The sequence below is a fragment of the Sus scrofa genome, chromosome 4, assembly GCF_054392235.1.
Source record: "Sus scrofa isolate SSC_HxYL_T2T_F1_AM1 chromosome 4, Sscrofa_HxYL_maternal_Yorkshire_Landrace_v2.0, whole genome shotgun sequence".
Classification (NCBI taxonomy): Eukaryota; Metazoa; Chordata; class Mammalia; order Artiodactyla; family Suidae; genus Sus; species Sus scrofa.
Window position 1 is genome coordinate 105276822 of NC_139386.1, and position 15002 is coordinate 105291823.

A 15002-nucleotide genomic window follows, 5' to 3' on the forward strand; every position below is an offset into this window, starting at 1 on the left:
GAGTTACAGCAGGGGCAATGCTGGATCCTTAACCTGCCGAGCCACCAGAGAACTCCCTCAGCCCAATGTTTTTGAGATTTAACCATGTTGTTATGTTGTGATGGTTAATTTTATATGTCAACTTGACTTGGCTAAGAGATGCCCAAATCGGTGGCAAAGCGTTATTTCTCTGTGTCTGTGAGGGTGTTTCTGGAAGAGATTAGCATTTGATTCAGTAGACTGAGTAAAGAAAGAGATCTGCTCTCACCACTGTGAGTGGGCATCACTCAATCTGTTTAGGGCCTGAATGGAAGAAAACAGTGAAGGAAGGGAGATTTCTCTATCTCTTCTCCAACTGAGACATCCTTCTTTAATTTCCTGCCCTAGGGCTTCAGAGCTCCTAGTTCATGGGGCCTTGGACTTGTACTGAATTATATATTTCCTGGCTGTCTAGCATGCAGAAGGCAGATTGAGACTTCTAAGCCTCCATAACTGCATGAACCTGTTCTGATAATAAATCTCCTTGTATATATATAATCTGTTGATTCTGTTTTGTTTTGTTTTTGTTTTTGTAGAATCCTGATTAACGCCCATGTGCATCAGAAATTTGTTTCTTTTTATTGCTGAGTAGTAGTATCTACCACAGTTTTAAAATCCATTCATTTCTTGAATGACATTTGTGGTTTTTTCTCTTTGTAGGTATTACCAAAAAGTTACTCTGTATAAGTTATTGTGTGAACATATGCTTTCAGTTATCTTGGGTAAGTAGGAATGGAATAGCTGGTTCACATAGTAGGTGTATGTTAAAATTTTTAAGAAATTGCTAAACAGTTTTCCAAAGTAGTTGTGACTTTTACATTCCCACTAGCAGTGTATAAGGGTTCTAGTTGCTCCGCATCCTCACCAACACTTGGTGTGTTTAGGTTTTTAAAATTTCATCCATTCCAGTGGGTATATGCTGTTATATTATTATGTTTTTAATTTGCATTTTCTTAATGACTAGTGATGTGTAGTATCTTCCCCATGTTAGTGAAGTTTTTGGCTATTATCTCTTGGAATATTTTTTCTGTCTCCTTCTCTCTCTCTTCTCCTTCTGGCACCCCTATAATACGGATGTTGGTGTGTTTCGCATTGTCCCAGAGTTCTCTGGGACTCTCTTCATTTGTTTTCAGTCTTTTTTCTCTTTTCTGTTCTGCATCCGTAATTTCCACTAATCTGTCCTCCACCTCGCTTATTCGTTCTTCTGCCTCGTGTGTTCTGCTGTTAGCTGCTTCTAGTGAAGTTTTTATTTCAGTTATTGTATTTTGCATCTCTTCTTGTTGAAGTTTTATATCTTGTATCTCTTTGGTCAGTGTTTCCTGGAAGTTACCCATCTTTGCCTCCAGTTTATTTCCAATGTGTTGCATCTTCTTCAGCATCAACAGTCTAAAGTCTTTTTCCTGGAGGCTGAGAATCTCCTCCTCGCTTAGCTGATTTTCTGGGGATTTTCCTTTCTCCCTGATCTGAGTGATAGTTCTCTGTCTTTTCATTTTTATAGGTTTTGGGTGTGGTGACCTTCTTACAGACTTGTAGCCTCTTGTACTTCTGATGTCTGCCCCCCTGTGGCTGAAGTCAGTATGCGGGGCTTGGTGTAGGCTTCCTGATGGGAGCGGCTGATGCCTGCGCCCTGGTAGGAGGAGCCTATTCTAATCCCTCTGGTGGGCGGGGCTTAGTCTCTGGATGGGATTAGAGGCAGCTGTGTGCCTGAGGGGTCTTTAGGTAGCCTGTTTACTGAGGGGCAGGGCTGTGATCCCACCTGGGTTGTTGTTTGCCCTGGGGCTTCTCAGTAGCTGGCTGTTGGGGGGGCCAGATTTTCCCAAAATGGCCACCTCCAGAGAAAGGCACTGCTGCTGAATATGCCCGAGAGCTTCGCTTTCAATGTTCTTCCCTCACAACAAGCCATGTTCACCCCTGTTTTCCCAGGATGTCCTCCAAGAACTGTGGTCAGGTTTGACCCAGATTCCCATGGAGCCTTTGCTTTGCCCTGAGACCCAGTGTACATGAAAGTCTGTGTGCGCCTTTTAAGATTGGGGTCTCCGTTTCCCCCAGTCCGGTGGAGCTCTTGCGCACAAGCCCCACTGGCCTTCAATGCCAGATGCTCTGGGGCTCTTTCTCCCCATGCCAGATCCCCACCCGTGAGAGTTTGATGTGGGGCTCAGAACTCTCACTCCTGTAGGTGAGTCTCTGTGAAGCAGTTAGTTTCCAGTCTGTGGAGCTTCCCCCCAGGGAGGTATGGGGTTGTTTATATCGTGAAATCACCCCTCCTATCTCTTGATGTGTCCTCCTCTTTTTCTTCTGGAGTAGGGTGTCTTTTTTAAGGTTTCCGGTCCATTTGGGTGAAGAGTGCTCAGTCTTTAGTTGTGAAGGTTGTTGTTTTTAGGAGAGAAGTTGAGCTCCAGTCCTTCTATTCTGCCATCTTAATTCCGTCTCCATCGTCTTTATTTTAAATTCTATTTTGTCTGATAGGAGGATTGCTACTCCTGCTTTTCTATAATTTCTTTCTTTCTTTCTTTTTTTTTTTTTTTTTTGTCTTTTTGCTTTTTCTAGGGCCACTCCCAGGTCATATGGAGGTTCCCAGGCTAAGGGTCTAATTGGAGCTGTAACCACCAGCCTACACCAGAGCCACAGCAATGTGGGTTCCAAGCCGCATCTGTGACCTACACCACAGCTCATGGCGACACCGGATCCTTAACCCACTGAGCAAGGTCAGGGATTGAACCCACAACCTCATGGTTCCTAGTCAGATTCATTAACCACTGAGTCACGATGGGAACGCCTGCTTTTCTGTCATTTCCATTTGCATGTAATATTTTCTTCCATCCCCTCACCTTACGTCTGTATGTGTCCTGAGATCTGAGGTGGGTCTCCGGTAGATAGCATATACATGGGTGTTTTGCATCAATTCAGTAGCCTTTTTCTTTTAGTTCGAGCATTTCATCCTTTTACATTTAGTGTAATTAAGGATAAGTATATACTTATTGTTGCTTTATTAATTTTTTTTGGATTACTATTTCGCATCTTTTTTCTTCCCTTCCTCTCTTTGTTGTCTTGTCTTTTTTCTTTTTTCTTTTTTTTTCTAGGGCCGCACCCGCAGCATATGGAGGTTCCCAGGCTAGGGGTCTCATTGGAGCTGTAGCTGCTGGCCTACACCAGAGCCACAGCAATGTGGGATCCGAGCTGTATCTGCGACCTACACTACAGCTCACAGCAATGCTGGATCCTTACCCCACTGATCAAGGCCAGGGATTGAACCTGCCACCTCCTGGTTCCTAGTCACATTCTTTAACCACTGAGCCATGATGGGCACTCCTTTGTTGTCTTTTCTTGTGATTTGGTGACCATCTTAACGTTATGCTTGGCTTGTTTTTTTCTTTTTTATGTGTGTGACCATTGTAGTTATTTGATAGTGGTTCCCCTTATATTTTGATATATCATCTATATGTGTGCAGAGTTGTTTCTGCTTGCTGGTCTCCTTACTTTCAAATGCATTTTCAGTGTTCTTCATTTGTCCTCTCCTCTTCACATGCTTGCTAGATTAGGTATCATATTTGTCAAGGAGTGATATCCTCCTTTTAAAGTATCTTTGCCTTTACCAGTGAGCTTTTTCATTTGTAATATTCTTGTTTCTAATTGTAGCTTTTCCTTTTCTGCTTAGAGAAGTTCCTTTGGTAGTTGAAGTAGCGCTGGTTTGGAGGTGCTGAATTCTCTTAGCTTTTGCTTGTATGTGAAGCTTTTGATGTCTCCATCAAATCTGAAGGAAGGCTTGGATGTGTAGAGTATTCTTGGTTCTAGGTTCCTCCTCTTTGTCACCTCAAATATATTTTGCCACAGGCTTCTGGCTTGTAGAGTTCTGGTGAGAGATCAGCTGTTATCCTTATGGGAATTCCCTTATATGGAATTTGTTGCTTCTTCCTTATGGCGTATAATATTTTTCTTTGAATTTAATTTTTGCTAATTTGATTAGTTATGTGTCTTGATGTATTTCTTCTGGGGTTTATTTTGTATGGTATTCTCAGTGCTTCCACTTGAGAGAGTGTTTCCTTTCCCATATTTGGAAACTTTTTGGTTCCAATCTCTTCACATATTTTCTCTGGCCCTTTCTCTCTCTCTTCTCCTTCTGGAAACACTGTGATGCATATGTTGGTATATTTAATGTTGTCCCAGAGGTCTCCTAGACTCTCAGTTTTTTCATTCTTTTTTCTTTATTCTTTTCGGTAGCAGTGATTTCCACCGCTCTGTCTTCCACCTCACTTACTCCTTCTTCTGCTTCCATTAACTTGCCATTGGTTCCATCTACATTATTTTTCATTTCCGCTATTGCATTATTCATTTTGTTCTTTTTTTTTTTTTTGGTCTGATTCTTCTTTTTATTAAACAAAATCCAAAATATGATCTACTCTTTTATTTTTTATTTATTTTCCCACTGTACAGCAAGGGGATCAAGTTATCCTTACATGTATACATTACAATTACATTTTTTCCCCACCCTTTGTTCTATTGCAACATGAGTATCTAGACAAAGTTCTCAATGCTATTCAGCAGGAAATCCTCTAGCTCTTTGTTAAACAATTCTTTTAAGTTTTCAATCTGTGTCTCCATTTTTTCCCCAAGATCTTGGATCATCTTTACTATCATCACTCTGAATTCTTTTTCAGGTAAATTGCCTGTCTCATTATTTAGTGGTTTTTGTGTGTACCTTTGTTTGAAAGGTACTGTTTTGCTGTTTTGTCATCTCAGAGAGTCTACCGTTCTGTTTCTCGTCCCCTTGACAGTTGGTATGTAGATGTTGAAGCAGGTGCCTAGTCCTGGAGTTCTGAAGGGTGGTAGTGTACCCAGAGCATGTGTTGGGAGTAACAGTATCATGCCTCTTCTCCTGTAGCTGGAGGCTAGGTTTGTGGAGGACTGTTTCCTTTTTAACTGCTTCAGACTATTTGGCTAGAGTTCGTCCTCCATTTTTGGCTGATCTCGTTGCAGGTGGGGAACTTCCCAGGGTGCAGGAGTTATTCCTCTTTCCAGCTCCCTCCTTGTTGAGCAGGTCCCTTTCCTTTTCTTTTTCTCGTGTTCTTCTCTCTTACGTCCTGTCTGGTTTTGTAATGTTTTACTTGTTCTGTCATAAGCTTGAAGTCTTTTGTCAGTTTTTCACAAATTTTCTGCATGAATAGTTCCACATGGCATTCCTGTCCTGGCACAGTGGTTAACGACTCTGACTAGGAACCACGAGGTTGTGGGTTCGATCCCTGGCCTTGCTCAGTGGGTTAAGGATCCAGTGTTGCTGTGAGCTGTGGTATAGATTGCATACATGGCTCAGATCCCGAGTTGCTGTGGCTCTGGTGTAGGCCAGTGGCTGCAGCTCTATTGGATCCCTAGCCTGGGAACTTCCATGTGGCGTGGGAGTGGCTCTGGAGGGGGCAGGAGGACAAAAAAAAAAAAGAAAAATATTTCCACATGTAGTTGTATTTGTGGGAGTAGATGAGCCTTATGTCCTGCTACTCCACCATCTTAGACCTCCTCTGATAGCTTTATTATGATGTTGGAAGCAAAAGAACATAACCGAGAGCTTTTCCCAAGGAATGTTTAAAGATCTTTATGTAAATATTTATGTTGTGACTTATATATTTTTCAATTAAAGATCCTTAATTCAAGGGAAAAAATGTACTTCATTTTTCTTCATTGTTATAGAATTATGTGTTTTAGGAGTTCCTCCTGTGGCACAGTGGGTTAAGGATCAGGCATTGTCACTGTTGCAGCTTGGGTCACTGAGGTGGTATGAGTTTGATTCCCTGGCCCTGGAACTTTCACATGCCCTAGGCATGGCCAGAAACATAAAAGTAAAAATAGATCTGTGTGTTTTAAACTGTGGTTTGCAACCCATCTGTATCAGAATCTCCTGGGGTTGTTTATGTGAAATATGGCAGCTTGTAGGGACGCACACCCATTAAATCTCTTAAGACTGGATCTCAGGAGGTAGTTTGTATAATTTTCACAGCTGATTCCAAGGCACCTTAAATTTAAAAGCCGCTTTTGGAGTTCCCATCATGGCTCAGTGGTTAACGAATCCGTCTAGGAACCATGAGGTTGGGGGTTCGATCCCTGGCCTTGCTCAGTGGGTTAAGGATCCAGCGTTGCCATGAGCTGTGGTGTAAGTTGCAGACACAGCTCAGATCCCGCATTGCTGTGGCTCTGTCATAGGCCAGCGGCTACAGCTCCGATTTGACCCCTAGCCTGGGAACATCTATATGCCATGGGAACAGCCCTAGAAAAGGCAAAAAGACAAAAATAAAATAAAATAAAAGCCACTTTAATATTTTTAGACTGGAGATTCTGACAGAATGACACTAGAGTAAACATTCTTTTAAACTTCAAGCATTAGACCCTGAGCTTTTTTTTTCATTCTGTTAGTTTTATTCTTTGTTCTATTTCCACCCTTTAAAAAAATCAAAAGTTACTATCTACCATATGATTATTGCTCCAAACCTTTTGTAGTTAAAGGAGGGATATGGCTCTGAATTCAGACCCCAAAGTAGTAAGTGACATCAAAGAAAGTCAACCAGTGAGTGGTTAAAACATCATTCTCATTAGAAGCATATTTACCTGATAATTGTCAACGTGCTCCTTTCAAAAAACAGTTCCTAGTATTTTCCCACAAATAATATGAAGTTATTCCTATGTGATTATGTTGTTACTAGCATGTAATTATTTACTCTCACTAATATTCTGACTTTAAATAATGTTATATAAAAATTTTCAGATCTTGGGTACTTAATATGCTATGAGATACATTTGGTTATTTGGGATTAGGGATGCAAAGAACATGTCTTATTCACCCTTCTTGACTCCCTAGAGTCTAAAAGAGTGCTGAAATAATAACAGGTGCATAATTAGCACTTGTTTTCCCTTGTCACCTCCTTTCTTTTATCAGTATGGAGTTGGAACACAGAGATTGACTATATGTATGATGAGTTGACCCTTTGATCTCAAAATGTTGCCTGTATTTTCTCACTGAGCCTACTTCCAGTGTTGAAGTTGTTTTTTACAGTTCCCCTGTAGTAGAAAGCAAGTGATATATATTAAGAGCTGCAGGGTGTTAGATATCTTGACAAGCTTTTTTTGTTTTTTTTCTGTTTATAGGTGCACCTGCAGCATATGGACGTTCCCAGGCTAGGGGTCAAATCAGAGCCGCAGCTGCCAGCCTGCTCCACAGCAACACCCGATCTGATCCACATCTGTGACCTGTACCACAGCTTGTAGCAGTGCCGGATCCTTAACCCACTGAGTGAGGCCAGAGGTTGAACCCACATCCTCACCGACACTATATAGGGCTCTTAACCCGCTGAACCGCAAAGAGCCCCCTTGAAAGGCTCTTTAAGAATGTTATATCATTCTTTCCTCCTAGCAGTGCTTTTTAAAAAATACAATTTACAATATTGTGTTAGTTTCAGGTGTACAACAGAGTGAATATATACGTATTTTTTCAGATTATTTTCCACTATAGGTTATTACAGTATATCAAATATAGTTCCCTATGCTATGGTGTAAATCCTTCTTGCTTATCTATTTTATTGATGCTAGTTTGCATTTGTTAATCCTATACTCCTTATTTATTCTTCCCCTCCTCCCTATTCTTTTTTCTAACCATAAGTTTCCTTTCTGTGTATGTGAATCTCTCTCTGTTTTGTAAATAGATTCATTTGTATAATTTTTTAGATTCCACATCTAAGTGATATACTATTTGTCCTTCTCTGACATATTGCACTAAGTGTAATATTCTCTAGGCCAATCCATGTTGCTGTAAATGGCAATGTTTCATTCATTCTTTCACACAGTAATATTCCACTGTGTGTATGTGAGGGCATATATATAATATAGAACAATCTTCTTAAGTCAGTCATCTGTTGATGGGCACTTGGGTCGTTTCCATGTCTTAGCTCTTGTAAATAGTAGTGCTGTGAACATTGGGGTGCTTGTATCTTTTCAAATAAGTTTTCGTCTTTCCTGAATTTACATGCAGCAGTAGGATTGCTGGATCATATGGTAGCTCTATTTTATTTTCTAAGGAACCTCCATACTCTTCCCCACGGTGGTCATACCAATTTACATTCCCTCCAACAGTTTAGGAGGGCTCCTTTTTCTCCACACTCCCTAGCATGTTTTATTTGTCGACTTTTTGTTGATAGCCATTATGATACCTCATTGTACTTCTGATTTGCATTTCTTTAATAATTAGTGATGAGCATTTTTTCATGTGCTTCTTGGCCATTTATATCTGCTTTGGAAAAAAATGTCTATTTAGATATTCTGCCCATTTTTTGATTGGGTCATCAATTTTTCAATATTGAGTTGTAGAAGCTGTTGGTGTATTTTGGATATTAACTCCTTGTCAGTTGCATCATTTGTAAGTATTTTCTCCCGTTTTGAGGATTGTGTTTCATTTTGTTCATGGTTTCCTTTGCTATGCGAAAGCTTTTTAAGTTTAATTAGGTCGCATTTGTCTATTTTTCCTTTTATTTATTTTGCCTCGGGAGACTGAACTAAGAAAATATTGCCATGATTGACATCCAAGAAAGTTTTGCTTATTGTATCTTCTAGGAATGTTACGGTATCATGACTTAAATTTAGGTCCTGAGTCTATTTGAGTTTACTTTTGTGTATGACATGGGAGAGTATCCTAACTTCCCTGATCTACATGGAGCTGTCCAGCTTTCCCAGCCACATTTATTGAAGAGATATATCCTACATTGTGTAGTCTAGCCTCCTCTGTTGAAGATTGACTGTAGGTGTGTGGGTTTTTTCCTGGGTTCTCTGTTCTGTTCCATTGATCTATATGTTCGTTTTTGTGCCAGTACCATGCATTGTTGATTACTGTAGCTTAGGAGTACTCTCTGAAGTCTGGGAGGGTTATGCCTCCTCCTTTTTTCTTGTTCCCTCCAAATTGCTGTGGCAATTCTAGGTCTTTTGTGTTCCATATACATTTTAGGGTTATTTGTTCTAGTTATGTTTAAAATTGCATGGGTTTGCATTAAATCTGTAGATTGCTTTGGGTGGTGTGAGGATTTTTAAAATAGTAATTCTTCCAACTTAAGAGCATGGACTAGCTTTCCATTTCTTTGAATCATCTCCCATTTCCTTCATCAGTGTTTATAGTTTTCAGCACATAGGTCTTTCACTGCCTTGGATAAGTCTTTATTCATAAGCTTTTGTAGGGTGTTTTTTAAACAGGATTTTAAATAAGATTTTTTTCTTTTCTTTCTGCTGTTTTATTGTTAAAAAAGAAATGAACAGATTTCTGTATGCTTTGTATCCTTCTACCTTGCTGAATTCATTAATTAGTTCTAATAGTTTTTGTGTGGAGTCTTTAGGGATCTCTATATAGACATCTTCTAGTTTTACCTCTTCCCTTTAAATCTGGATACGTTTATTTCTTTTCCTTGGCTACTTGCTGTAGCTATGACTTCTGAATACTATGCTGAATAAAGGTGGTGAGAATGTGCATCTTTGTCTTGTCTGAATTTAGTGGGAAGTGTTTTAGCTTTTCCCTGTTCAGTATTATGTTGGCTGTGGGTTTGTCATAAAGCTTTTATTATGTTGAGATACATTCCCTCTATACCCACTTTGGTGAGTTTCTATCATGAATGGATGTTGAATTTTGTCAAATGATTTTTCTGCATCTGTTGAGATGATTGTGTTTTTGTCTTTCCTTTTGTTAAAGTGGTGTATCATATTGATAGATTTGTATATATTGGACCATGCTTGTGACCGTGGAATGAATCCAACGTGATTGTAGTGAATGATCTTTTTCATGTGTTGATGGATTTGGTTTGCTATTATTTTTCTTCTTTTTTGTTGCCACAGAACGCATGTGGAAGTTCCCAGGCCAGGGTTCAAACCCATGCCACAGCAGTGATGACACCAGATCCTTAAGCTGCTGTGCCAACTGGGAACTCCAGATTTGCTCATATTTTGTTGAGGCTTTTCTCATCTACATTTAGCAAAGATATTGGCCTGTAATTTTTTTTTTCCCTTTTTAGGCCACTCCAAGGCTTATGGAGTCCCCAGGCCAGCTACTAGATGTGAGCCACAGTTGTGACCCATACCTCAGCTGCAACAACGCTGGATCCTTTAACCAGCTGTGTTGGGCTGTGGATCTGACCTGCACCCTGGTGCTGCAGAGACACCACTGATCCTGGGGCATGATAGCAGGAACTCCTGGCCTGTGATTTTCTTTTTTGGTATTATCTTTGACTGGTCTTGGTATTAGGGTGATGCTGGCTTCATAGAATGAATTTCGATGTGTTCCTTCTTCTTCAATCTTTTGGAATAGTGTGAGAATAGTTATACATTTTTCCTTGGACATTTGGTAGAATACCCCAGTGAAGTTGTTTGGTTTTGTACGTTTGTTTGAAGGAGTTTTTTTGTTTTTTAAATTACAGATACCGTTTCACCTCTAGTGATTTGTCTCTTCAAATAATGGTTTTTCTTGACTCAGTTTTGTCAGTCTCTGTGTTTCTAGAAATGTGTCTATTTCTTCTCAGTTGTCGGATTTGTTAGCATACAATTCTTCATAGTATTTTAATTTTTTTTTGGACTTCTGTGCTACCAATTATTATTTTTGCTGTTTAATTCCTATTTTTTTTTGTCTTTTTTAGGGCAGCACTTGTGGCATATGGAGGTTCCCAGCCTAGGGGGCTCATTGGAGCAGCAGCTGCTGGCCTAGGCCACAACCAGAGCACTGCCAGATCCAAGCCCTGTCTGCGACCTGCACCACAGCTCATGTTAGTGCCAGATCCGTAAACCACTGAGCAAGGCCAGGGATTGAACCTGCATCCTCATGGATACTAGTCAGATTTGTTTTTGCAGAGCCATGATGGGAACTCCTAATTCCTAATTTTTATTTGGGTCTTTTTTCTTCTTGGTGAGCGTAGCTAGATATATGTTGATTTTGTTTATCTTTTCAAAAAACTAGCTCTTAAGTTTTATTGAGCTTTTCCACTGATTTTTGAATCATTATTTTATTTCCTCTCTGATCTTTATTATGTCCTTCCTTCTGCTGACTTTAGGTTGTATGTGTTCGTTCTCTCTTTCTTTTAAATGTTAGGTTAGGTTGTTTGAGATTTTTCCATGTTTCTTGAGTAAGGGCCTGTATCAGTATAAGTTTCCCTCTTAGAACTGCATTTGCTGTATCCCATAGATTTTTGAAAGGTTTTGCTTTCATTTTCATTTTTCTTGAGGTTATTTTATTTTTTTAATTTCATCATTCATCCATTGGGTTTTTCATAATGCTGTTTTGTCTCCATGTGTTCATTGTTTTTCCACTTTTCTTCCTGTGACTTATTTCTGGTTTCATACCATTGTGGTCAGAAAAGATGCTTGAAATAATTTCTGTGCTTTTATGTTTGTTGAGGCTTGTTTTGTGACGTAGTATGTAGTCATTCCTAGAGAGCATTCCATGCAAGGTTGGAGGGAATGTGTATTCTGGAGGTTTTTAGGGATGTAGCATCCTATAGATATTAAGTTCCACTGGTCTATTGTATCACTTAGGACACTTTCTATCTGAAGATCTGTGCCTTGATGTGAGTGAGGTGTTAAAGTCTCCTACTGTTACTGTATTCATGGCAACTTCTCTCTTATGTCTGGTACTGTTTATTTTATGTATTTGGGTACTCCTTATATTGAGTGCATATATGTTAAAGAGTGTAACATATGCACCCAATCCCTTCATTATTAGTGTCCTTCTTTATCTTTCTTTATAGCCTTTGTTTTAAAGTCTATCGTGTCTGATTTGGGCATTGCTATCCCTACTCTCTTTTTTCTTTTCTTTTCTTTCTTTCTTTCTTTTTTTTTTTTTTTTTTTTTTTTTGCTGCAGCTGGGGCATGTGGAAGTTCCCAGGCTAGGGGTCAAAATGGAGCTGCAGCTGCCAGCCTACACCACAGCCACAGCAATGCCAGATCTGAACCATGTCTGCTCATGGCAACACCAGATCCTTAACTCACTGAGTAAAGCCAGGAATTGCACTCGCATCCCCATGGTTGCTAGTTGGGTTTGTTACCAGTGAGCCATGATGGGAACTCCCTATCCCCACTTTCTTGTTGTTTCCATTTGCATGAAATATCTTTTTCCATTCCCTACTTTTAGTCTCTTATCATTTGCCCTGAAATTGGTCTCTTGTAGGCAGCATATTGTAGGTTCTTTTTTTTTAAAAAAAATCTAATCTTCCACTCTGTCTTTGGATCAGAGATTTTCATCCATTGACATGCAAAGTAATTATTAATAGGTATGTACTTACTGCCGTTTTAATCCACGTTTTCCAGTTGCTTTTCTAGTTCTTCTTTGTTCACTTCTTCTGTTTTTCCTTTGTGGTTTGATGATTTATAGTATGCTTGAGTTCCTTTCTTAGTGGTTTTAGTGAATCTGTTGTGTATTTTTTATTTGTGGTTACTACCCTGGCTTTCAGGTGTGTTGATCCATAACTATATCAACTTGTTTAAACTGGAAGTCATACTACTTCAGACACATCCTAAGGGATACACATTTTTATACCCCCTCCCCCACATCTTGTGATTTTGGTGTCCTATTTTACACCTTCATGCTCATCCTCTGTTATTTGTGTTTATACTTGCTTTTACAGTTTTTATTGTTTTATTTATTTAAAAAAAAGTTTTCTCAGCACATGGAAGTTATCAGGTTAGGAGTCGAATTAGAGCTGTAGCTGCTGGCCTGCACCATAGCCACAGCAACATGGCATCTGATCCGCATCTGCAACCAACACCACAGCTCATGGCAACGCCGGATCCTTAACCCACTAAGCAAGGCGAGGGATTGAACCCGCATCCTCATAGATAGTGGTTGGGTTCATTAACCACTGAGCCACGACAGGAAGCCCCACTTTTTATTTATTTATTTTTTATCTCCACTGGCTTATAAGTGATCGGTTCTTTTATTATGATTTTCTGTTCCCATAGATTCTTGCTTCTTTTCTATTTATAGAAGACCCTTCAGTATTTCTTTAGGGGCAGGTTTAGCCTTGCTGAATTCTTCCAGTTTTTACTTCCTTGAGAAATTCCTTTTCTCTCCTTCTATTCTAAATGATAATTTTGCTGAGTAGAGTATCCTAGGTTGCAGGGTTTTCCCTTTCAAACTTCAAATAGCTGATGCTGCTCCTTTGGCCTGCAAAGTTATATATAGTGGTGTGTATACATATATTCCTTTTCAGGTTCTTTTCCCATACAGATTATTACACAGTGTTGCGTAAACTTCCCTGTGCTATACAGTAGGTTCTTGTTACCTGCTGTCTCTTTTATGTATAGTAGTGTGTGTATATTACTCCCAACACCCTGATTTATCCCTCGCTCCATGTTTCCCCTTTGGTAACCATAAGTTTGGTTTTGAGATCTCTGAATCTGTTTCTGTTTTGTGATTTTATTGTGTCCATTCTATTAGATTCTACATATTAGTGAACTCATATGATATTTGTCTTTTGTCTGACTTACTTCATTTAGTATGATAATTTCTAGGTCTATCCCTGTCGCTAAAAAGAGAATCATTTCATTCTTTTTCATGGCTAATGCTCCACTGTGTGTATGTACCACATCGTCTTTATCCAGTCTTCTGTTGATGGACATTTAGTTTGCGTCCATTGTAAATAGTGCTGCAATGAACATTCGGGTGCATGTATCTTTTTGAATTATGGTGTTTGCTGGCTATATGCCCAGGAATGGGATTGCTAGATCATATGGCAGCTCTATATTTATTTTTTTAAGGAACCTCCATACTGTTCTCCACAGTGGTCATACCAACTTACATTGCCACCAGAGTATAGGAGGGTTCCCTCTTCTGTATACCCACTCCATCATTTCTTGTTTGTAGATTTTTTCTTTTTAGGACTGCCCCTGTGGCATATGGAAGTTCCTGGGCTAAGGGTCGAATTGGAGCTGCAGCTGCTGGCCCGTGCTACAGCTACAGCAATGCCAGATCCGAGCCACATCTGCAACGTATGCCACAGCTTGCTGCAACACCAGATTGAAATGGATACTAGTCGGGTTCTTAACCTGCTGAACCACACTGAAGACTCCTGTAGACTTTTTGATGATGGCTATTCTGACTGGTGTGAGGTGATACCGCATTATAGTTTTGATTTACCTTTCTCTAATAATTAGTGATGTTGAGCATCTTTTCATGTGCTTTTTGGCCATCTGTCTGTCTTCTTTGGAGAAATGACTGTTTAGATCTCCTGACCAATGTTTAATTGGGTTGCTTGTTTATTTGATATAAAGATGTGTGAGATGTTTATATATTTTGGAGCTCAATCACCTTTTGGTCACGTTGTTTGCAAATATTTTCTGCCATTCTGTGGGTTGTCTTTTAATTTGGTAATGGCTTGCTTTGCTGTGCCAAGACTTTTAGGTTTAACTAGGTCCCATTTGTTTGTTTTTATTTTCATTGTCTAGGAGGAAGACAAAGAAAAGATATTGTTGAGATTTATGTCAAAGAGTGTTCCACCTATGTTTTTCTCCAGGACTTTTATAGTATCTGGTCTAATATTTAGGCATTTAATCCATTTTGAGTTTAATTTTTGTGAACAGTTTTAGAGGGTGTTCTAATTTCATTCTTTTACATGTAGCTGTCTAGTTTTCCCAGCACCGCTAATTGAAGAGACCATATCGTTTGAAGTCAGGGAGCCTGAATCCCTTCAGATTCGTTTTTCTTTATCAAGATTGCTTTGGTTATTCAGAGATCTTGAGGTTTTTAATGACAGTTTGTCTTTTCTGTTTTTACATCCTCACTGTGGTGACTGGAGCAGAAACTGGAAACTAAGCGAAGAAATTTTATTTCTGTATACATATTTTCCTTTAGTCTTTTTTTTTTTTTTTTTTTTTGTCTTTTTTGTCTTTTGTCTTTTGTTGTTGTTGTTGTTGCTTTCTCTTGGGCCGCTTCCGCGGCATATGGAGGTTCCCAGGTTAGGGGTTGAATCGGAGCTGTAGCCACCGGC

General features: G+C 39.5%; 1 protein-coding gene across 26 annotated transcripts in view; it reads left to right on the top strand.

Moving 5' to 3' along the window:
• The window catches only part of LOC102164320 (NBPF family member NBPF6-like), a 118751-nt gene that overhangs the window by 42984 nt on the left and 60765 nt on the right, over positions 1–15002 (top strand). The window lies entirely within an intron of this gene.